This window comes from Narcine bancroftii, chromosome 1 (genome assembly GCF_036971445.1).
Source record: "Narcine bancroftii isolate sNarBan1 chromosome 1, sNarBan1.hap1, whole genome shotgun sequence".
Classification (NCBI taxonomy): domain Eukaryota; kingdom Metazoa; phylum Chordata; class Chondrichthyes; order Torpediniformes; family Narcinidae; genus Narcine; species Narcine bancroftii.
This window is the reverse complement of record NC_091469.1, coordinates 190,599,301-190,623,981: the sequence shown is the minus strand read 5'-3', so window position 1 is coordinate 190,623,981 and position 24,681 is coordinate 190,599,301. Positions and strand designations below refer to the sequence as shown.

General features: G+C 40.4%; 1 protein-coding gene across 5 annotated transcripts in view; it reads left to right on the top strand.

The window, feature by feature from the left end:
• Positions 1–4,310: 4,310 nt before the first annotated feature.
• st6galnac6 (ST6 (alpha-N-acetyl-neuraminyl-2,3-beta-galactosyl-1,3)-N-acetylgalactosaminide alpha-2,6-sialyltransferase 6) overlaps positions 4,311–24,681 on the top strand; it is a 42,351-nt gene continuing 21,980 nt past the window's right edge. For 4 of the 5 annotated variants that reach the window (XR_011340195.1, XM_069885574.1, XM_069885555.1 and 1 more), the window contains exons 1-2: positions 4,311–4,446; positions 4,829–4,950. The gene's annotated coding sequence lies outside the window, so the exon portion shown is untranslated. The remainder of the gene's footprint in view (positions 4,447–4,828; positions 4,951–24,681) is intronic. The other variant, XR_011340197.1, reaches the window with a different exon arrangement.

The window sequence follows — 24,681 nt, the reverse complement described above, 5'->3', positions numbered from 1 at the left end:
AATAAATTGTTGAAGTTAATCTCTGGGGGAAGTTTCAAACAAGCCTGGAGTTGGACTGTTTATTGGTGCAGTGTGGTGTCAGGAACCCACCACACTGTAACAGAGCAGCTTGGCCAACAAACTTCAGTAAAAACCTAGATGGAAATGAGCAAGAGAGTAATCCTTCTTTGTTTCACTCTGATAATGTCACCACATGTCCTAGAAATTGCATTTTGCTTGCACAGAATTCTAAGCACTCAAACAGAAAGAGGTCATTGCTTCTAATATAATATTCTGCACCTCTTGAACCCTGAGCATTTTAATTTACACTTTAACTCTTCAGAATGATCCTGGATACAAAATACTTCTGGATTATCAAACTTTGTGGCCAAAGATTTGCACCTCAAAGTTTATTTGATCATTCATTTTAAGACATTCCTGTACAGTTTAGTAATTTTTCAACTTGGAGCTTTTACAGTTCATGCTTCAGATGCACCACCTATCCATTCTGGAAAGATTTATATGGTTCATCCATTTGCACATATCCTATCTCTGACTATTCTTCTACAGTACATTTCTGCTGATTCCTTTGAGCTCATCGCTCATTCCAATGAAGTTCATTTTGTTTAAATGAATATATTTTTGCCTGGTTCTTGAATTGTCACCGAGATCTAAGTAATTTCAAATTAAATCATTTACTTTAGTCACTCTCTTGATTGGCTTCACCGCTCTGATGGTATTACTGCTAACTCAGTGATTTGAAATAAATGGCGACAGGAAATGATTTTGACTGATTAAAACTGGTAAATAACAAACATGCCTGTGTCAGACTCTTTTTCTATTTTATCTGAGTTGTGAAATTATTGAAAACATTTTTATGGGTTTTTGCCATGGGAAAAGAACACAATTTAACTATTCATATTTGATCATACTTAATAGGCTGAAACTCTCCTTGATATGTAGACACAAAATGGGAAAAATATGCCTAATCTACACCTATTGCTTCTGATCCTATCTTCCATAACATTTCTAGCCCTTTATAGAATGTTCTTGCCATCCTCCTAAATGCCAACAAAGTGGCCTGCTATCAATTTTATCATTAGTGACCATGATAATTGGTGACATTTGTGAAGGTTCACTGAATGACCTTCAATCACAGATATATCTACTGGAGCAGGGTTTATGGAGACAGTAAGAATCTCAAAATGCAGATGATGGAATTTTAAAATAAAGCAAAAAATGCTGCTAATGCTCCCTGAATAATGTAGTATCTGTGGATATAGAAATCCTCAGGCAGAAGTCACAGAATTCTTAAATCCAGTGTCAAGTTCAGTGGTTCTCAACTTTTTTCCCCCTCTCACATACCACCTTAAGTAATCCCTTACTAACCACCATAGGTGCCTTAAGGTGGTATGTGAGTGGGGAGAAAAGGTTGAGAACCACTGGTCTAACTGCAAGAACAATTTGTTTCCCAACAGCTATCAGGCTCTTGAATCTTTCCAAGCTACCCTAATCATAAACTACTCCGGGTCTATCTTTTGATCTATCTTTTCATATTTATTTTGTCTCTTTCTGTCTCATGGTGTGATCATTTATACTATTGTTGTAATTTCTTTGGCTTGGCTTCGCGGACGAAGATTTATGGAGGGGGTAATTTATACGAAGATTTATGGAGGGGGTAATTTATACGAAGATTTATGGAGGGGGTAATTTATACCGTTGTTATTTACATACTGTGAGCCTGCAGCAAGTAAGAATTTTGGTGCATCTCTACATTGTACATGACAATAAACTCTCATATTCTCCGTTATTGTATAAGATGGAAGATGCTTTTTTAGAAGTGGGAAAGAGGAAAATGAATTTTCAGAAGTTGGTAGAGTTGGCAATTCTGGACTTATTTCAGATGCTTCACTCTGCCACTAAAGTCCCCACCAGTGACATGCCGAATCCATCCTCAATGAGCCCCAAGTTCCTAGGTCAATTGGAAAATGAATAACTGCTCTTGACTGTCATAATAACTTCTCAGATTAACACTCTCTTATAATTCAATATTTAATAAACTAAAATGAGAAAAAATGCACAATTTTTGTCACACTACTGCTGCATCTTAGCTCTGTGGTACTTGGCAGGAGTGTCCTAATGAATACAGTAAAACTCTAATAACACTGAACAACACATTTTTCAAAAGGTTTGCTTTCTGAAAATAAATTGGGGATTATGATAGACAATTTCAAGATGAACACAAAGATAATTTCCGATTTGCTGTTTCATGTAGGAAATTGGAGAAACATTACATTAACTTTTATTGAATTTAGAATGTTTAATCGTATAACGTACCTCTGACTGCACTTGTTGCACAACAAATATGAGGAGCCCAAGGTTTGTCTTGGTCACCAATTTCACAACTGGAGTCGAGCTCAAGTGTATACTCAGCACAAATGTTACAATGTATGGCAGCTGTTGACAAGACATTTCTGGTGTATTGAATCTTTCTGAAGACAATAAACACTATTATTAAGTGCACTTGCTATGCTATTGCTTGAAGAACATGTGCATCAATGTGCGTTCTATCTAGATCAAGATTACACAGCATCTGAATATGTGAGTTGCTTTTATAGCCTGTCTACATCTATCCAAGGCCTAAAACAACATTTGCATAACACTTGGACGGAATGCATGCCCAGGCATGTTTGGTTTGTGGGCAGTATACCAGTAGTCTTAAATGATGACAGGAAATCACAAAAGTAGGTTATATCCAAAAACAATATGTGATAGCAAATTTCTAAGATGATTTTTGTGATCAGCAACCCAAAATCCATGTAATCCAGATTCTTGGGACTTTGATAGTACCAGACTATCAGATTGTGTGCACTATTGGATGTTACACCTACTAATACCCATCCATGTCTATATTTCATTTTTTACATACCACTCTGTGAAATGATTGAGCTTAAAGGGACTGGGCAATACACATACAGGGAATTTCAAAGAAAGTAGTCCCTGTGGAATTTAGGAAATGTGGGAGGGGGATGATGTGACTGTAGTGAGCTCATGCTGGAGTTGATATAGCAGCAAAGGATGATTTGTTGGATGCAGAGGCTGGAGGGATGAAAGGCGAGGAGCAAGGGAGGGTCAAGGTTGATATCCAGGAAGTGGAGGAAACACAGGTGAAGGAACCATCACTGAGAAGCAGTCCCTGTGGAATTTAGGAAATGTGAGAGGGGGATGATGTGACTGTAGTGAGCTCATGCTGGAGTTGATGTAGCATCAAAGGATGATTTGTTGGATGCAGAGGCTGGAGGGGTGAAAGGCGAGGAACAAGGGAGGGTCAAGGTTGATATCCAGGAAGTGGAGGAAACACAGGTGAAGGAACCATCACTGAGGCAGAGGGAAAGGCATGCCTTCAGAGGGAGGAGAGCATTTCCAAAGCCACAATAATGGAAGGATTGATAATGATAAGTTTACTGTGATATACAAATTTTACTTGCTACAGCTAAGCAGGTACTTAGTGAAAATACAATAGTACACATGAAATTAAAAAAAGATGATAAATACAAAAGATTCACAGTTACATAGTGCAAGAAGTAAAAGTGGCAGTACGATTGCACAGACAGGCCTTTTGTGGTGGAGCAGTTTACGATTGGGGCTTTGTAGGTTATATTAAGAGTTTCCAGAAACGAGACTTTTATTCACTGGAATATTTTGAAAAAAGTTTGGTTGAGATGTTTAGGAATTAACAGGGTAGATAGAACTTGTTCCAGGCAGAACGCAAAAATCAGTGGTAAGCGGTATCAGATGAGAATCAGGGAACTCTCTGCTACAAAAAAAAAGCATCAGGTGCTATCTAAATTAATAACAGTGGAGGAAGGGCTCAGTCAGAATGTTATGGTGGTTGCGATGAAGGGAAAATTCATGAGTAATCTCTTCTGAGATACAATAACATGACATACAAGAGTGAAAGGCCAGGGAGTGAAAACGCTGACACTTCAGACGTTCTCCCTCCACGGATGCAGCCCGCCCTGCCGAATATTTCCAAGACTCTTTGCTTTTACCATGTCGCCTTGAGTTTTCGCATATTTGTATAAATTACCTCGCCCCCAATAAACGTTGTTGTTGCGCTTCAAATCAAATTCTAGCTCTGCCAGTGATGAACATCCAGGATAAAGGTGATGCTCTGACCCTGATGGACGTGCCGCAGTGGAGTCAGTCACTGTCGTCCACACCCCTCTGGGTCCGCGCAAGGCGCCAAGCGCGCACCCGGTGAAGCGGCCACGGGAAGGAGGGAAGTGCGACTGTGCGAGTCGCTTTCTGCTGCCGGGGTGAGAGGAAGGACGCGAGCCATTGGCTGGGGAGAGGATAAAGAGACAGCGGAGGCTGGCGAATGGGCGCAGGCACCACGCGACGGGCGGCTGGACCACGGTCCCGGCGGCAGCTTGAGCGAGCGCAGCTGATCCGCTCGCCAGCCGGGTGAGCAGCGGGCGCGGGCGGCGTGGACCTGGTGCACGGGACTTGGAAGGGAGGGGATGCACCGAGTTGGGGATTTTGAAGTTCCTGGATGGGAACTGGCCAATGACTCCCGAGTTTGGGGTTTGATCTCTATGCAAAAGGAGAACGGTCTTACCCATCAGTGTTCGGTGGAGATGAAAAATAATCTGGCATAAGAAGATAATCTTTGATCTTAACTCCTGGGGTTAATAATACTGAGTGATGGAATGAAGTTGGGATTGATTCGCCTGTTGGATCCCAATGTTATCAACTTTGTGCCCTTTCCTCCTGTTGTTGATGTCACAGTTTGTCTCTTTTGATCTCCACCTCATCACTGATGTTTGCTTTGTTCCCTCCACCCCAGACCTTGCTTTATCTACCCCTTGTTTTCTAACAAAAAACAGAAAATGCTGGAAACCAGAACAGGATCTGTCTTTGAAAGAGAAACTGCATTACTGCTTCAGGCTCAAGACTCGAGTTGGAGAGGTACTTTATTTCAGACTTCCATTGATTTCCCATTGACAGGGCTGAACTTCATTTTCTCGAACTGAAGCAGCTGCCTGACTTGCTGAGTTACTTCCAGTATTTTCTGTTTTAATTTCAGATATCCAGCGATCAGCAGCTTTTATTTTCAATGTGAATTCAACAGTGTGGGGAGGAATGAGTTAAGTGTGAACCTTGAGGGGGAGGAGAGAGCTTTCTCATCAAGCCCACACTAAATGTGTAATGCAATTGTTCTGTGGGCAGTAATTTCGGCAACAAAGCCTTGGGATTATGCCCACTCTACTTTTGCTCACAACATGCCTATTAACAAAAGAAAGCAAAGGGTTTATAGAAATCATTTAAAATGATGAATTCAACTTTTCATTCCAAAAGTCTTGTACTTTGAAATGTGTTAAATAATATTATAATAAGAAGCTTTTCATGGAAGAGCTGTTGAGGCCCTGGGCAGATCAACCATGATCCATCTTGTAGGGTGAGACAAGCTTCTGCTGAGATATATATTCCATCTTGTTGATGTGTACTGATTGCTGCAGCACCCTTTAAATTTCAATGAGATACAAGACCAATTCATCTTCCTTTTATGACTGACATCTTGGGAAAGAATCACCCAAACGATGCACTTTGTATCTTTATATACAAGAAAGCCTGTGCATGTCTGGCTATTGTGCTTAGTGAATTAAGCAGATTCTGATCCAGCAATAGCATGGTTTTAAAATTGCTATCCTTGATTTCAAATTCCTTAGTGGTCCTCATTGGACAAATAAGACGTTTCCTGCCTCCCTGTGCATTTAACAAAAAAAAAAGTTCCTGCAGAACTGGTGGCAGTGGTGATCATGATCTTCTAAAATTTATTAATTATTCATATACAAGACAGAAGCAGACTCTTTGGCCCACAATGCCCATGCTGTTTATCAACACTAACATTGTTTGCTTGCATTTTATTTATGCCCTTGAATGCCTTGGCAATTCAAGTAATTCTCTTGATATTTCTTATATGCTGTGAGAGTACCTGCGTCCGCCACCTGTTGAGGCAGTGAATTCCAGTCTCAAAATACTTCATGCTTGAAAAAGATCCCTCTCAGATCCCTCTAAACATCACACTTAGATCCTTGTGCATTCGGAAACATTCTCACCATTGGAAAATATATTTTTTAACGCTATGGCCTATCTATCAGCATATGTCTATCAAATCTCCCATCAGAACATAGGAACAGAAGATATAGGAGCAGGAATAGGCCATTTTGCCCATCAAGCCTGCTCCAACATTCGATGAGATCATGACTGATCTGATGAAGGGCTCATTACCATCTGCCTGCCTTTTCCCCATATTCCTTGTTCCACTAATTTGTAAAAAATGTATCCAAACTTGTCTTAAATATATTTGCTGAGATACCCTCCGCTGCTTCAATGGGCTGCAAATTCTGTAGATTCATCATTCTCTGGGGAAAGCAGTTTTTCCTCCTCGCTGTCCTCAGCCTCCACTGTGTCAGGGAAAACAAACCCAGCCTATCCAATCACTTGTAACAGTAATGTTGCAATCCAGGGTGCATCCTGGTAAATCTCCTTTGCACTCTCTCCAGCACTGACCAGAACTTCAAACAATTCTTCAGGTGCAGAATAAATCAATGTTTTATAAAGCTGTAACATGACATTTTAACTCTTCTATTTTATGTCATAACCCTTGAGAGCAAGAAGCCCATATGCCTTCCTTACTGTCTTGTTCAAGAGCAGGGATCTTTAATCCTCCCAAGGCCCCCACTGATCACTGTGTCTCCAAAATGCATCTGTGTTTGATCAGATTATATTCCAGTTGTCATTGCTCCATTCAACTTTCCATCTGATTTGTACCTTTCTGCAGTTTTAAACGATCTTCCTCGCTATCCACTACCACCTCAATTATTTTGTATCATCTGCAGATGTTTATCTTGTACATTCACATTAAAATTAATGTTTAACATATGCATCTAGGATCCCAGCACTGAACCTTCTGATGTGCCACTGGGAACCGAATTCTAAACAGATGAGCATGTCCCTTGACCTCCTATTACCAAACCAATTTTGGAGCCAATGAGCTCTAGTTCTTTGGATCAGTCCACCATGAAGGACATTATCCAAAATTTTTCTAATATCCATGTAGACTGACTATTTACTGACTATTCTCATTAATTCAAATGAGAATTTAAACTTGATTTCTCACATGCAAAGTAATCAATCACTGTCTTTCCAAGCGAAATTAAATTCTCCATTTTTAGAATTTTTTTCCAGCAGTTTCTCATGAACTGATTTTTATCCACACTGGCCTGTGCTTATCTGACAAATCTTGCAGCTCTTCTTGAGCAATAAAACAATGTTTGCCATCCAGTACTTCATGCGTGGCCAATGAAGATGAAAGAGTGGCTGCAAGGGTCCCAAATTAAATTTGGGAAAGAAATTTTTAAGTAAACAGAATTAATGTATTTTCATGAAAGGGAAATACACAGCTCCAAGAAATGTGTATCTACTAAGATAATTAAGGAGTAACCAATGGATGTGCCCTTGTTGGATTTCCAAAAGGGTTTTAATAAGCCCATACAATAGGTTGCAGGACAAGATGAGAGCTCTCGGCTTTAAGGAAAAAGTATTGGCGTGGATAGAGTATCAGCTAATTAGATGAAAAAATGATTTGGGATAATTGGGTCATTAGAAGGATGTAACTTGTCGGATTCAACATGAATCATTTCTATAGGGCTCAACTATTTATAATCTAGAACAGATATAGGTCCTGAGTGTTTGTGGGCAAATTTAACTGCTCATGTGAAGATGAAACCAGGAGTTGTGAATCTGGGAAAGAATAAGGATAAGCTAAGTGAGTGTGTTTTTAAAAGAAAAGATACAACGATCAATGCAGGAAATGTGAAATGATCTATTTGGAGAGAAAGAAAGGGGTAGGGATACTGTTTAAAGAAGACTCCAGAATGCTGCTGTAAAGAGAGATGTGATATCCTCAAGCAAAATACCAAGTTAGTATTGCAATAATGACATATAACTGAGAAGAGCTACCTCCTCATAGCATTAGGAACCTGAGTTCAATGCTGGCCTCCAGTGCTGTCATTGTGGAGTTCTCCCTGTGGCCATGTGGATTTCTTTCAGGTGCTCTGGTTTCTTCCTGAATCCCAAAGACATGTGGGTTAATTTGCCACCGTAAATGTTTCCCTCATGTGCAAAGGGGTGGGGGATGGGATTCTTATAGGATTAGTATAAATGGTTGACTGTTGGTAGGTGATTGTGAGGAGGATATCTTCTCTTGTGAGAAAACTGAACAAGGGATCAGTATTTATAAAATAAGGCATTGGCCATTTAAGTAGTGAGGCTTTTTTTTCCCACTCAGGGCTGTGAGTCATACAGTCATATGCTACAGTAATGGCCCTTCGGCCCAACATTTTCATGCTAGAGGGGTGGAGATTGAGGACCAAGGAATGGTTCACTTGCTAGCCCAGAAGGAGGAGTTGAGAGTAGATGCAGGAAGTAGATGAGATGTGGTCAAAGACTCTTGTCAATTGTGGCAGAGGGAAAACTACAGTTCAGGAAAAAGGAAAGGATCCTGGAAGTATCTTAATGGATCACATAAAAACATGCAGTGGTTATGGAATTGTTGAACCAATGTATTGCTTGCATGAATGAATAATATTTGTAGTTCCATTCTTTGGGCCATCCGAGAGTTTATTTTCTCACCTTCCTGATTTGAAATATGTCTTGGTTCAGTTTTGTAGAAAGTTGTATTTAATTCTGTTTTTATTGTCCTGTCTTTGTTCCAGGGGTATAGCAGGCTCTGATGAGAATGAGATGTATTGTAAATGCTGAATTGCCGAACTGTTCTGTAGTTGGCAAGATGTAATGAAGATGATGGGTCCAGGGCAGCAGTTTGCAGAGTTGCTAATCTGATATTACTGCAGTGAAGTCATAAACTGTGAATGTCTCTCTCCACAGGACCTGTCATTTTATGGCTGGAGAAATAGTTCTGTTGTTTTTCCTAGCCTTTCTAATTTTACTGAAGTAATTTATCTTGTGGATCTCCATCCTTTCGGTCTTGAGTGGTAGAGATGTTGGAAGCTGTATATTAGATTATGTATAAAAGATTATAAGCTTAGATGATGATGGTGGGGGGTGGTCAGGCAGCACCTTTTTCCAGGGGTGACAATAGGAAATTCGAAAAGACGTTTGTTTAAAATGAGAAGAGGAACGTTTAGGGAACATGTCAGAGATGAGTTTTTTTACTCAGAGGAGCGGGTGCCTGGAATGCATTGCTCGGGATGGTGTTAGAGTTTGGATCAATATGGACATTCAAAAGATTCTTAGGTAGACACGGATGTAAGGAAAATAGATGATTATGCGTGTGAGGCAGGGAAAAATTAGGTTGTGGCGGAATAAATTTAAATACGTCAGCGCCACAGTGTGGGCTGAAGGGCCTATACCATACTGTAATGTTCTATTTTCCATACTGCATTGAAATTGCATTGTAATTTGAGATGGAGGGATTAGCTGTTTCCAATGGGAGGTAGGTCAATAATTGAAGCATACAGTTTTAAGATCATTGACAGGAGGGAAGATGAGAAACTATTTTACACATCAGGTTAGTATGGTCCACTGCCTGAAAGAAATTGAATAATAACTTTCAAAATGAAATTGGATCAATTTGGGTAGCATAGTTGGTGTAGAGGTTAGCACAAGGTTTTTACAGCGCCAGCACCCCGGGTTGGAATCTGCCGCCGACTGTAAAGAAATTGTCCTTTTGTCCAATGTCTGCATGGGTTTCCTCTGGGAGCTCCAATTAGACAAGTGATTGGGTGTATTTGGGTGGTGCAGGCTCATGGGTCGGAAGGGCCTGTTACCATGCTGTATATCTAAATTAAATTACTTGAATGGGGATGGGAGAAGAGAGAGGAAAGAACAGGGCAGTTGCAGATTGTGGTTAATTGTTGCTTGAGTTGGTGGGTGGAACAACTTCTTTATGTGATTCCACAATTTATGATTCTGTGAACGTACAGGATTGTTAGCAGTTTTTGGGTCCCATATCTAAGGAAGGATAATGCTGGCAATGGAGAGAGTCCCAGAAGAGGTTTATGAGAATGATCCATGTTTGATGGCTCTGGAGTTTAGAAGGATGGTGGGGTGCTGGGTATCACTGAAGCTTACCAAATATTGAAAGGGCTAGATAGAGTGGACGTGGAGAAGATGTTTCCAGTCATAGGAGAGTCTAAGGTGAGAGGGCGTGGTCTCTGGTCTTGGTCACGGAAAACTACTCGTGTGTGTGTGGGTGTGGGTGTGTGTGTGTGTGTCGGGGTGGGGGGGGGGTGTAGTATCTAGGCATTGGGAATAGTTTGCAAGAAAAATTAGTAGAGTAGAATTGCATTGTGAACCAACTTGGGCTGAGTGAACAAATGTGGCCTCCAATGCCATAAGTAAATGTGGCCATATTCTGTGCTGTATGATCATTTTGTTGCTGCACAATTTGGTAATGATGCCAATTCTCCCATTGTTCTGAACTTGTCATCTGCTTGTGGGCTATGCAGTTTATTCCCACTTTGCCTGATTAACAATTTTCCACTGGGACTCAAACTCCCAGCCCTATGGTGAGAACCATAGGTTCAGGGTGTCTTTCAGAATGTGGGAACATGCTATCCGGGCAGCTTTGACAAGCTTGAGGACCCTGGCCTGGGGTTTATCAGATGCCACAGCTGCTGCTTAAATTAAAGAGAAAGTCTGCCATCTTGTTTTCTTCAGCCTTTTAACACTCCAATAAATGAAGCTAGATTCTTCTATAATACACAGTTGACGTGAATTGCTGCCTATGTTGTTTTCACCATAAACACTGCATGACATGCTGAGTATTTCCAGTAGTTCTTGCTTTTATTTGTTTAAATTTAATCTGAATGGGGTTGCCCTTGGTCTTGGTACCACTGGGGTTGTCTCTTGTTAGGAAAGACCTTACTCCTGCTCAACATTATCTTGGAGGAGCACGGAAATCTGACCTTGCTGTAATTTGAGAATTAGTGGATTTTAGAATTAGTATGCCATGGTCCAGTGCTGACCTTTAATGCTTGGGTTGCAAAATACATTGGCATGGGTTTTTCTGAGAAGTCTGGCAGATCTGTGAGTTACTTTCTTTCATAAGGAAGTTTGGGTTTCCTTGTAAATATGATTTGGCAGAGGCTATTGGAATTCCAATGGAGTTGGTGACAGAGCCAACTTCCTATAGCTTCCAGTCACTTGGAAATCTGCTCCAGTTTCATCCTGACGCTTGGTTCAATGACTTCACTCATTTCAAAGAAAAGGAATGGCTGGGAGGGTGATGCAATACTTAAGCAATCTGCATTTTTTTAAAAAACTGCAATAATTTGTATCTGTTTAGCTTTTAAATTGTTTAAATTTTAAAACAAATAATGGTTTAATTCCTCAGCATTTTAGGAATCCTGACAATCATATTATTTGTGTAGTATTCATGAATGCTTCTGTCCAGTGTATGTCTAAACCAGTGGTTCTCAATCTTTTTCTTTCCCTATGCCATCGGTGCTCTGTGATTTGTAAGGGAATGCTTAAGGTGGTATGTGAGTGGGAAGAAAAAAAGTTTGAAAACCACTGTTTTAATCATAACTAATTGACTCATTATGTTCATGATTTCATAACTCCAAAGGAAATGGGCCAGCGACAATTTTTCTCAAGCAAAATATTTCAGTAACAATTGGGTCTAGACCAGTGGTTCTCATCCTTCCCTTCTCACTCACATCCCACCTAAAGCAATCCCTTACTAATCACAGAGTACCGATGGCATAGGGATCACTTAAAGTGGTATGCGAGTGGAAAGAAAAAGGTTGAGAACCACTAGTCTAAGCCATCTCTAAAAGCATTTCTGTGGGCTTTCATAAATGGAAAGGCACATCCTGCTCAGGGCTTTATGTTCCAGGACAAGACTGGTTTCGAGGCCAAAGATGGCCTTGCAGGGTCTGCTGCAGTACGAATCTAGAGATTATGGAATGGTGAGCAATCTTGTGTGGTTTCCAGCTTCCTCTTTTTAGGAAGTTCTGGGTCGCTGAGGATTGATTTCAAAAATCTAGACCAGAACAACATTAGCAAGCCCACGGAGTTTATTATGGACTTTAGGAAGGGAAGGGCAAAGGACAAAGGACCTGTCTTCATTTGGCGGTGGTGGGGAGGGTTAGTTCCTTCAGTTTCCTGGGAGTTCCCAAACTGGAGGACTCCTCCTGGGGCCAGCTCACTGAGGAAACCTTGAAGAAGACACACCAGGGATCAGTACAAAGTAAATTTACGTTGTGGGATGCTTTGAAAGCATATTTGAGAGGTCAAATTATTAGTTATACGGCTAAAGTGAAAAAGCAATATACAGTGGAACTTTTGGAGTTGGAGAAAGAGATTGAAGATTTTGAGAAAAATTTTAAGGAAAATGTAATGGAAGATAATAAGATACAGTTATCTAATTTGAAACTTCATTATAATATGAAGCAAACCTAGAATTATGAAAGATTGCTTTTGAGATCAAAACAACGGTATTATGAATTAGGAGAAAAAGCACATAAAGCATGGCAGTTGAAAACTGAACAAACCTCTAGAACAATTAATGCAATACATGGAAATTCAGGTGTTATTTATAAACCACAAGAGATTAATGAAGAATTTTGTACCTTTTATCAAGATTTGTATGTATCTGAAGGCAATGTGGATAGTGAACAGATTGATACTTTTTTGTCTAATTTGAATTTATCTTCTTTGGACGAGCAAGATGTAAAATTATTAGATACTCCATTTATGGATTTTGATCTAAAAGAGGCATTAAAAGCTATGCCGATTGGTAAATCACCTGGTGAGGATGGATTTATGGTAGATTTTATAAGAAATTTCATGATTTGTTGTTCCCAGTGTATATGGATGTACTGAAGCAGGTTACAGATACTGGGTTGTTTCCTGAATCATTTTCGAGAGCATTGATAACAGTTATACCAAAGAAAGATAGAGATCCATTAAAAGTTGGCTCTTATTGGCCTATATCTTTATTGAATGTAGACTATAAGATTGTAGCAAAAGTTTTGGCAAATAGATTGGCTAATTTTGTTTACTGAAATTGGTGCATGTGGATCAAACAGGCTTTATTAAAAATAGATATTTAGTTGATAATATTACTAAACTACTTACAATAATTAATGCGTCAAGACAGCAAATTAATCAACCAATGATATTAGCATTAGATGCTGAGAAAGCTTTTAATCGAGTTGAGTGGAAATTTTTATTTAAACAGTTGGAGAGATTTAAATTTGGATCGTCTTTTATTGGCTGGATTAAGGCGTTATATATGAATCCTTCTGCACAGGTGGTGACAAATGGTCAGATTTCTCAAGTAGTTACTTTGTATAGATCAACAAGACATTGTCACCAGTCTTATTTGCATTAGTTATAGTATCTTTAGCCCAGGCAATTAGACAAAATGTAAATATTCACAGTATTACAATTGGGCAATGAGAGTATAAAATTAATTTTTTTGCAGATGATGCATTGATATATTTATCTAAACCTAAGAATTCATTACAACCTTTTCAAGATTTGTTAAAATACTACGAGTCCATGTCAGGGTATAAAGTAAATTGGAATAAAAGTGAGATATTACCTATATCTGACGAGGATTATTCAGATTGTATGCAAATTACTAAATTTAAATGGTCAGAGAAGATTAAATATTTAGGTGTAATTATTGATAAGGAGTTGAAGAATTTGTATGGTTTAAATTATTTACCTTTGTTAAACAAGATTAAGTCTGACTTAACTCGATGGAAGGATCTACCATTGACATTAAGAAAATTGTATTAAAATGAATATATATCCACGTATTTAGTATTTGTTTCAATCAATTCCGAGTCCGGTACCAGGGAAATTTAAAAAAAGAATTAAATAAAGTGATACGTTCTTGGTTTGACCATCACTCAGAATCTCATCAGAAACAACAGGACGCAGAAATACAAGATCAAAACGGGCAAGAGAACGACTGATTCCACCTGCATTGAATTCGTCCATCGTTATTGAATGAAGATCTACCGGGACCAATGCCTGAAGAGGACACACAAAATCAGTGAACCGGTGCGGACTCAAAAGGCCTACGTGGCCTGTTTCCGCTCTGTAAATGGTTATATGGTTATGGAAAGGTAAATTATCCAGAGTATTGACACAAAAGTTGACATGGTCAACTTTTGGGAGGTCTTCAATGACCACATTTTCAAAATTATCAGGCAGCGCAGTTGAAGTTTATTAGTATTCTGTTTGATAGTGTCTTGGGTAAACTTATACCTCTCATTTTGATCGTTTTAGATTGGTCACAGTGTTTGAGCTACTGAAAGAAAATGGACACACACACACCGAGAGCAGTTCAGTTTATACAAGTCTTTATTACTAAATCTAAAGCTGAATTCACACTACAATATGCAAGCCCTTCCCAATTATACTTATCAACGCCTGGACTGGTCCCAACTGCCGAAGCGAGGCAACGACTGCACACTTGTAGTAGGTTGTCGGGGCACCGGTAGCAGCTTCTCCACCTCCCTCGACCGGGACATTAGCTGGACTCTTGAAGTTCTTCTTGCTGAGCGATGTTGCCACCTCTTGGAGAGTCTCAAACTTCAGCAGTGGGACCATGGCTTATATTACCCAAAAGTTGTTTACTTCAGATCTTATCTCTTTGAACAAATTATTTAATTATTTTCAAGGTCTCCTGACAGTCTGCGACCAACAAAATAAAACTGCATCTCTGGGCCTCATGGTGGAAGTTGGATAATGTCTACTGATTCATATGCATCCCTGGGCCCCATAGTGTAAATTAGATAATATCTTCTGATTACTGCATCCTGGGCCCCATGGTGGAATTTAGGTGTGTCTACTAAATATGCATCCTGGGCCTTATGGTGTAAATTAGATTATGTCTGCTGATTCTAAATAACAAGCAGGTTCTCAGCCTTGCAGTTGCAAAAGTAAAAAACACAGTTTAAATCTTCCATTACAGATACTGATCAAACTTTTGTGGAAATTGTTAGAAATTAAAGTACCTTTAAAGAAATTTCTCGAGACAAAAATTGAGAACAAAGAACATTTATTACTACAACAATGCAAAGTTGGGTGCTTCCCCTTACCCTGGGAATACACACACATACTGGGGCTCACCCAACTTTTATACAGTCAATTTCAGTATCAGAATGCCCTCCCCCTTACATTCTTCTGCCCCCTGGATGGGTTTGGCATAGGTAATCCTTCCTGCCTACGTGCAGTTTCAGTACACTTGGAGGACCAGGGGGTATCCTGTGGGTGCCCCATCATGTCATTGTCCTTATTCACACCTTCCTGATTCTCTGGGCTACAGTCTCTTGATATGCAGAGTTGACTCATTCTATCTAGGGTTGGCTAATTTCATATGTATAAATCTGTGTATGGTTAGCTAATTAGAAATGTATGACTTGGTACTTCTGTCCAGGGCTAGGAGACCCTTATCTGATCCAGACTACCTCAACTTCCTACATTCTATTGTACCTTACCATTCCTTATCTTAGTCCTATGGTCTTGTCACAAAGACTAGAAGATTCTTATGTTAATCGTGCTGACTCTGCTTTCCTGCATCCTAAGCCCCAAGCTTATCCTGTTTGAACTGGTTACAGCCATTTTACTGATGAACTTTAGTTTCTTCCATGTTCATAATTTTAGATCAATTTTCCCATCTCTCACAATCCTCACTTTTCTTTTAGATCAGTAATACTGATCTTTCACCATGATCAGTGTTACTGATCTTTGGCTACTAGTGTCAGTGTGACTGATTCCCCCCCCCCCCCCCCCCCCTTCCTCACTTTTCTTTTAGATCAGTAATACTGATCTTTCAAGTGTAAGGTGTAGTTTTACCCAGCTGGTCAATAACCGAAATGTAACACCTGTGTAAAGTCTTTAGGTAGGGGAGCACCATGAAGGTCAGAGTAGCGAGTCCAGCTGCTTATTAGGGTTGTGAGTATCAGGCTCCAGTTCTCAGTAAAGAGTCTAGTCCATCCCACATCAGTCCGAAGTTGCCACGTCTGAACATGGGCATGGGCAGATTCACGTTGAAACATTGAAGCAGTGTCTTTTAACCACCCGACTTTTGTAAGCATTGTCCTGACGAAGTCTGTGAGAAACGCTGCCTTCAGCAGCGAACGAGTAGTCAGGCGGTTCTGTTGAATTGTGGCTAGTATCTGATGTCCTCTTCAGCCCCGAACCCTAGGGCCACCGATCTCCGAAGGCTGTTTGGAGCCTGATATTGAAGTGTCAAGCAGCTCACGTTGTTGGAAACTGGTGCTCCCCTTCACGGGGTGATGAAAAGTGACCAAGCTGGGGGGGGATTGTTTCTTGTGATTTAACTGTGTGTTGCAGCTTGTCTGCTAACATTAGCATATATATTATTGAACTTGTGAGTTGCAGCCTGTCTGTGTACATTAGCATATGTATTAACTCTCTCTCTCTGCTACATGTACAATCCTGACTACCATTCTGTCTGTCTTTGTCCCACCATGTCCTTTGTGCTATCGCTTCAAAACTCCTGTCTTTAATACCTGTGTAGGCTAAGATACAAATTAGATGTACTCCACTAAAGCTGTTCAGTTCCCCTGGTCCGTATTGGAATCCCTTGTTAACCCATATCCCACTATGACTATACGTTAAATCTATGCCCTGTCTACATTCTAAAGGAGCACAATTGTAACCTCTGCTGCCCCTATTCCAGGGGGACTTAAAACATTAACGAACAATATTCCAAAAAATGAGTAAACAACAATGAAAGTAAAACCCATTGAAAGCAGCAATAAAATACAACAATAACTGAATAAACCACAAAAAATGTAAAGCTCATTGAAAACAGCAATAAAATACAACAATAACTGAATAAACCACAATAAATGTCTTCTTTGGCTTGGCTTCGCGGACGAAGATTTATGGAGGGGGTAAAAAGTCCACGTCAGCTGCAGGCTCGTTTGTGGCTGACAAGTCCGATGCAGGACAGGCAGACACGATTGCAGCGGTTGCAGGGGAAAATTGGTGGGTTGGGGTTGGGTGTTGGGTTTTTCCTCCTTTGCCTTTTGTCAGTGAGGTAGGCTCTGCGGTCTTCTTCAAAGGAGGTTGCTGCCCGCCAAACTGTGAGGCGCCAAGATGCACGGTTTGAGGCGTTATCAGCCCACTGGCGGTGGTCAATGTGGCAGGCACCAAGAGATTTCTTTAGGCAGTCCTTGTACCTTTTCTTTGGTGCACCTCTGTCACGGTGGCCAGTGGAGAGCTCGCCATATAACACGATCTTGGGAAGGCGATGGTCCTCCATTCTGGAGACGTGACCCATCCAGCGCAGCTGGATCTTCAGCAGCGTGGACTCGAGGCTGTCGACATCTGCCATCTCGAGTACTTCGATGTTAGGGATGTAAGCGCTCCAATGGATGTTGAGGATGGAGCGGAGACAACGCTGGTGGAAGCGTTCTAGGAGCCGTAGGTGGTGCCGGTAGAGGACCCATGATTCGGAGCCGAACAGGAGTGTGGGTATGACAACGGCTCTGTATACGCTTATCTTTGTGAGGTTTTTCAGTTGGTTGTTTTTCCAGACTCTTTTGTGTAGTCTTCCAAAGGTGCTATTTGCCTTGGCTCTTGGCTCATTGAAATGTAAAGCTCATTGAAAACAGCAATAAAATACAACAATAACTGAATAAACCACAATAAATGTAAAGCTCATTGAACAGAAAAAAAAACAACAATAACTGAATAAACCATTAAAGCACGAAAATAAATGTAAAACCCATAAAAATACGGCAATAAAGAATACAACAATAACTGTATAAACCATTAAAAAAATGTAACATTACGGCACTTTGTCACGGCGCAGTGTAAGTTTCAGGTCTGATGGATGAGGAACTGCACGCCAGGTTGGGGTTTGAATCTGTGTGTCGTGATGTTGTGGTTCAGAAGCTGGTTTAATTCTTTGAATGTGGGTCCAGCCTTTCTCTCTTGTTCTTACTGCGGTGTCTGTAATTAAAAGTACACAGCAGGGACCATCCCAGGCAGGTTTTAGTTGATCCTCTTGCCATGCTTTTACATATAACCAATCACTAGATTTTAATAAAATGAATAAGAATCTGACTTTCCTTTGTGTTAGTGTAAAAATTGTAAAATGAAACACAAACCATATTTGCATGGGTTTTGAATATGTTAGACCTTATTAAAATGCAGTTGGAGCTGCTTGTCTGTATGGGGCACAACCCTCCAATTTGTTAGAGTACATAACAGACATTGTAGCACAAGAGCCTCTGCAAGAGAACTTGAAACATATTCAACCTTTAGTTCTGTCTTAAGTAAAATGCCTTGTGCCACAGCTCACAGGAGCTGGCCTTATTTAAAACAGTCTGTAAAACAGGCACCAAAAAAAAGTTAAAAGATGTTCTTATGAAGATTGCACACACAATAATTTAAGTACAGGCTAGTTTCTATTATATTCCACTTAAAAGTTCTGCTGCATGAATCCTGGAGCTTGTGGAGTCATTATTGAATCAAGAAATATTGGTACCATGCCAATCTCATTCTAACATGCCAATTTCTCCAGTCCTTAAGTCAAGATGTACTGAATAGCATCTGGTACAAGATCTGTGAGTTCTTAATGATATTATTCTTATGCACCCAATTGTTCTGAACTATGCCACCAATTTAAATCATATTCCACCTATTGCAGTACTCACACAGCACCATAGACCAGTTCGCAGGTTTATTTCTCCATTAAGCTGAATCCAGTCGCGCAGGGTTTACCTCCGTGATTATTTACAATGTAACTTCCGCACTACCGGATTTAAATATAAACCTGATGAATGGGGAAAGTTATCATGAATTAAATAACAGCGGCAATACAGAGAAATTGTGCTGAGGCATTAATTTCACTCCGGAGGAAAATGCACCAGAGAAATGAATGATTAAACTTATAGGAATCCCCATAGGAATCCCCAGAGGTATCTTTATTCTCCAGAGGTGGGTGATCTTTAAACTCACGGACCTTGACTGCTGAATGTGTAGAAGAAATACCTCTAACTGCAAGACAAGAGCCTGAAGCCTCAATTTCAAGTGCCACAGTGCACTTAAAGGGACATGCACACTCCTGCTTCAACTGGCTGATCCAGCCACTTTACACATCAGATCCTTTCTTTATCTTACATACACTTAAAATAAGACGTGTAGAACTCACCCTATTTGCGCAAACATTTCTCCCTGCAAATGTTATAACATCACAACTCTCAGGTACTCCCTGTGCAAAATCACATTTGAATACAATTTATTTCATAAATTGGAATTAACTGGTAGTTAAATTCGCTAATTCTACAGTATTGAAAAACGATCATTTATGACATTTAATTTTTAGCATGAATTTTAATCAATATTGGTCAGTGACTGAAGTGGGAAGTCGTGATTTATGAAATTATCTCTGGTCTCTACTCTCCCACTCCCGACGCTTCTCCCAACATTCAGGAGCTGGCACACAGTCCCTGCCTTTTTCCATGTTACTCATCTACTATTACTTTAACTGCTTGCATTAAAATGTTAGCCTTTGCTTTCTGCTTATCCTCAGATGTCTGGACAAATGCTTTTTGTGTGATCTGTAGAAGCTGGGTTATTCCCTGCTCATGCCAATTTTCTGTCTTTTGTAATTTTCTCCTAATGTCTGGGGCTGAGTTGGTAACAAAACCTGTTAGTACCAATTGTTCCCCTGCTGGGGATTCTATGTCGAGACCCCCATATTGTATATATATTTGGTCCCAAAAATTGGTCTAACAGTTCGGCACATCCCTGGGGATCTTCTATCAGAGAGGTCAGTTCTTTCTTAAAGTTACGCACTTCAGTACTGGTCAGGGGCACATTTACGAAACCGAGACCCTCTCCCATGGGAACTTCCCGCAGTGGTCTCATCCAATTGGTTTCTGGCTTATTAGGTCTGGGTTCCTGCTCCCTGGGAAATGAATCAAAGGGTTCTGCCCTTTCTTCCTGAAGAGTCTCACGCTGTTCTGAATTAAAGTTACCTCTCTCTCCTGTCAACAGAGGTGGTAATCGAGTGCTTTGTGAGCAAGTTATCATACCACTCCTGCTCTCTTCTCTCTTCTCTAGTGGTGGGGGAGGTGGGGAAGGTGCAGAAGGGTAGGTCATAGGAGGGGAAGGAAAGATAGGAGCCGGCATAGGAGGAACATAAGGTGGAGGGAGGGAATGTAACACATCCCAACCCTGTGATTCAGGGACAAAAGGTTCCTCCTCTCTCTTATCCCTGAATTCTTTCTCATTCAAAACCAGCTGTTCAATGGATCCCTTGAGCCAGCAGGCTGCATATTCCCTGCTCTCAACATTGTCTTTCTGGTTTTGATAGAGCCATAGGTTCAAAGCTTTACACATCCTCGGATCCGAATTTTGGCCAGTACACGGAGCTCCCTTTAACCGGGTATTTAACCCATTCAATACAACAATACCTGACCATCGTCAGTTTCTCTTTACCACGGGTCTTTCCTGTGCCCAACTCAGATAACATCAACCCAAGCGGGCTGTACGTAGCTATCTGGTGGTCACGTCCTGTGTCAGGACTCTCCTCTTTACTGCCCGTTATTCCCATGCTTAGAAACAAGTAAAATACCTGACCATCGTCAGTTTCTCTTTAGCACGGGTCTTTCCTGTGCCCCACTCAGATAACATCAACCCAAGCGGGCTGTACGTAGCTATCTGGTGGTCACGTCCTGTGTCAGGACTCTCCTCTTTACTGCCCGTGATTCCCATGCTTAGAAACAAGTAAAATACTCTTACCGAGTTCTAGTAGTACTGTTCTAGCGCGCTTCCTTCCGCCGTTTGTTCTCAATGCCTCTTCTCGGATATCACTCGCTTCTTCCACTGACCAGCCACCCGTCGCCCGTGAGTCCAGCTGAATCAGCCGGGGTGCACCTACTCTCGTCGTCGGGGTACTCTGTCAGTGGAGGGAGTGTGATCCCGGACGAGCCCCCATTTGTTAGAAATTAAAGTACCTTTAAAGAAATTGCTCGAGACAAAAATTGAGAACAAAGAACATTTATTACTACAACAATGCAAAGTTGAGTGCTTCCCCTTACCCTGGGAATACACACACATACTGGGGCTCACCCAACTTTTATACAGTCAATTTCAGTATCAGAATGCCCTCCCCCTTACATTCTTCTGCCCCCTGGATGGGTTTGGCATAGGTAATCCTTCCTGCCTACGTGCAGTTTCAGTACACTTGGAGGACCAGGGGGTATCCTGTGGGTGCCCCATCATGTCATTGTCCTTATTCACACCTTCCTGATTCTCTGGGCTACAGTCTCTTGATATGCAGAGTTGACTCATTCTATCTAGGGTTGGCTAATTTCATATGTATAAATCTGTGTATGGTTAGCTAATTAGAAATGTATAACTTGGTACTTCTGTCCAGGGCTAGGAGACCCTTATCTGATCCAGACTACCTCAACTTCCTACATTCTATTGTACCTTACCATTCCTTATCTTAGTCCTATGGTCTTGTCACAAAGACTAGAAGATTCTTATGTTAATCGTGCTGACTCTGCTTTCCTGCATCCTAAGCCCCAAGCTTATCCTGTTTGAACTGGTTACAGCCATTTTACTGATGAACTTTAGTTTCTTCCATGTTCATAATTTTAGATCAATTTTCCCATCTCTCACAAAATGGATCGGATGCGAGAAAGATCAATACATAATTTTATATATAAAAGGAATTTATTGCTTTTACAAACCTATAAGTTACCTGCTTTAACTCATTTATTTAAAGTATGGAATAAATGGATTCAATTTATAGGTTCGAAAGAAGAATGTTCAATTAAAATTCCTTTATATCAAAATTGGTTGATTCCTTTTTCAATACATAATTTTTATTTGAAAGAATTGGATTTAAAGGGTTTTGTATCAACTGAAGATTGTTTTGAGGCAGGTATATTTCTTTCATTTGATAGGCTTAGGGAGAAGTTTGGGATATCACAAAATACATTGTTTGGTTATTATCAAGTATGTGATTTTTTTAATGAATAATTTTGGTCTAGAAATGATATTACCAACACAATCGAAGTTCGCAATATTGATTATGGATAAGGGAAAGAAAGGGTTTGTTTCTGAAATGTTACAGTCAAAAATGAAGAGGATAGGTGTATTGCGAATAAGAGATAAATGGGAACAGAAGTTATCCACTTTTATTTCTGAGTAAGTATGGTCTGACTTGTGTTCACATAGTGTTACAAAATTAGCCAATGTGCGTTATAGTTTAGTCAATTATAATTTTTTATATCAGTTATATTTAACTCCTGAAAAGTTAGAGGTATGATTTTAGAGATTCTGATTTGTGTTTTCGGTGTGGAGATCAGACTCTGTGTGGAATTGTACAAAAGTTGAACCTTTTTGGGAAAAGATTTTGAAATAAATCTTGCAAAAATTTTATATAGATTTGTATGTGGATCCATGGTTGTGTTTATTAGGATATATTAATCCATTAACAACGCGTTTGGATAAATCTTGGATTGCATTTATTCGATTGAATTTGGCAGTAGCTAGGAAGTGTATAGCGGTAACTTGGAAAAATGATGTAGAGTTAAGTATACAGAGGTGGCACAATGAAATTCAATCATGCTTATGCTTAGAGAAAATTACATATAATTTGAGAAATAATTATTCTTTTTTTGAAAAAATGTGGACTCTATATTTGAAATGTATGAATTTGGATGTGTAAAATTTATTTAAATATTTTTGTTCAAATGTTGAAATGATGTATTGTAACCTAACCCACTTTATTTGTTTGTTTTAATACTTTTTTTGTGTATATTAAGCTCCGAGGGGGGGGGAGGGAGGGATAGAAAGGGGTGGGATAGGGGGTTGGTGGGTGGGGGGGTTATTGGGGATAATTTAGAAGGGTTTTCTTTTCTGTGTATTTTATGCTTATATTTTGTAAAATTTTAAATAAACTTTTTTTAAAAAAAAGACACAACTATGGCTCTACTTTCTTAGGAGATTTGGCATGTCATCGAATACTCTATCCAACTTCTCCAGATGGACCATGGAAAGTATGCTGACTGGTTACATCAGGGCCTGGTTTGGAAGCTCAAGGGTCCAGGAATGCTGAAGACAACAGGAAGGGGCAAACGTATCCAAGACTATCATGGGCACCAATCTTTTATCCATCCCAACATCATTTCCCTGGCTCAACCTTGCTTTCCCACCTCATCTAAAGCCCCTAAGATCCCGATTGCACCTGGAGGCCTTGCTCAGCCAGAGGCATTTTGCTGCTTGGGGATCTAGATCTGCCGTAGTCTCAAAGGAGCTGAGCTAACTGGAAGGGTAACTGCCCATTGAAACCAAGTGCCAAGCACAGCATCGTGGATGGGACTGTTTACTTGAGTTTTGAAAATCTGGTCAATCCCGGTCTGGTAAATACTACCTTTACACCTAAAATCATTGGTTGGTGGCTCAGAAGATCTAGTCCAGTGTGGCCTCTCCCTACTCTGAAAAGCTCCAGTTCATTCCAACCATTTTGTGATCAAAAGTGAGACTAATTGAGTATTTGGGACAACTCCAGCTTCAAGCCAAAGAAAATCCTTTACGAGCCACAATTCTTTGGAATAGCTCTAGTTATGAGATGATGCCAGTACACAGTTCAATCTCATCTTTTGCAATATACAGTGTATGGGCAGTGCACATCAGATGCTGATGAACTTGTGAGAGATGGGGAAAATTGATCTAAAATTATGAACATGGAAGAAACTAAAGTTCATCAGTAAATGGCTGTAACCAGTTCAAACAGGATAAGCTTGGGGCTTAGGATGCAGGAAAGCAGAGTCAGCACGATTAACATAAGAATCTTCTTTGTGACAAGAGCCACCATAAGACTAAGATAAGGAATGGTAAGGTACAATAGAATGTAGGAAGTTGAGGTAGTCTGGATCAGATAAGGGTCTCCTAGCCCTGGACAGAAGTACCAAGTCATACATTTCTAATTAGCTAACCATACACAGATTTATACATATGAAATTAGCCAACCCTAGATAGAATGAGTCAACTCTGCATATCAAGAGACTGTAGCCCCGAGAATCAGGAAGGTGTGAATAAGGACAATGACATGAAGGGACACCGACAGGATACCCCCCCTGGTTCTCCAAGTATACTGAAATTGCACGTAGGCAGGCAGGATTGCCTAATGCCAAACCTCTCCAGCAGAAGGCAGAAGAATGTAAGGGGGAGGGTATTCCTACACTGAAATCAACTGTATAAAAGTTGGGTGAGCCCCAGTGTCTGTGTGTATTCCGAGGGTAAGGGGAAGCACCCAACTTTGCATTGTTGTAGTAATAAATGTTCTTTGTTCTCAATTTTTGTCTCGAGCAATTTCTTTAAAGGTACTTTAATTTCTAACAAATGGGGGCTCGTCCGGGATCACACTCCCTCCACTGACAGAGTACCCCGACGACGAGAGTAGGTGCACCCCGGCTGATTCAGCTGGACTCACGGGCGACGGGTGGCTGGTCAGTGGAAGAAGCGAGTGATATCCGAGAAGAGGCATTGAGAACAAACGGCGGAAGGAAGCGCGCTAGAGCAGTACTACTAGAACTCGGTAAGAGTATTTTACTTGTTTCTAAGCATGGGAATAACGGGCGGTAAAGAAGA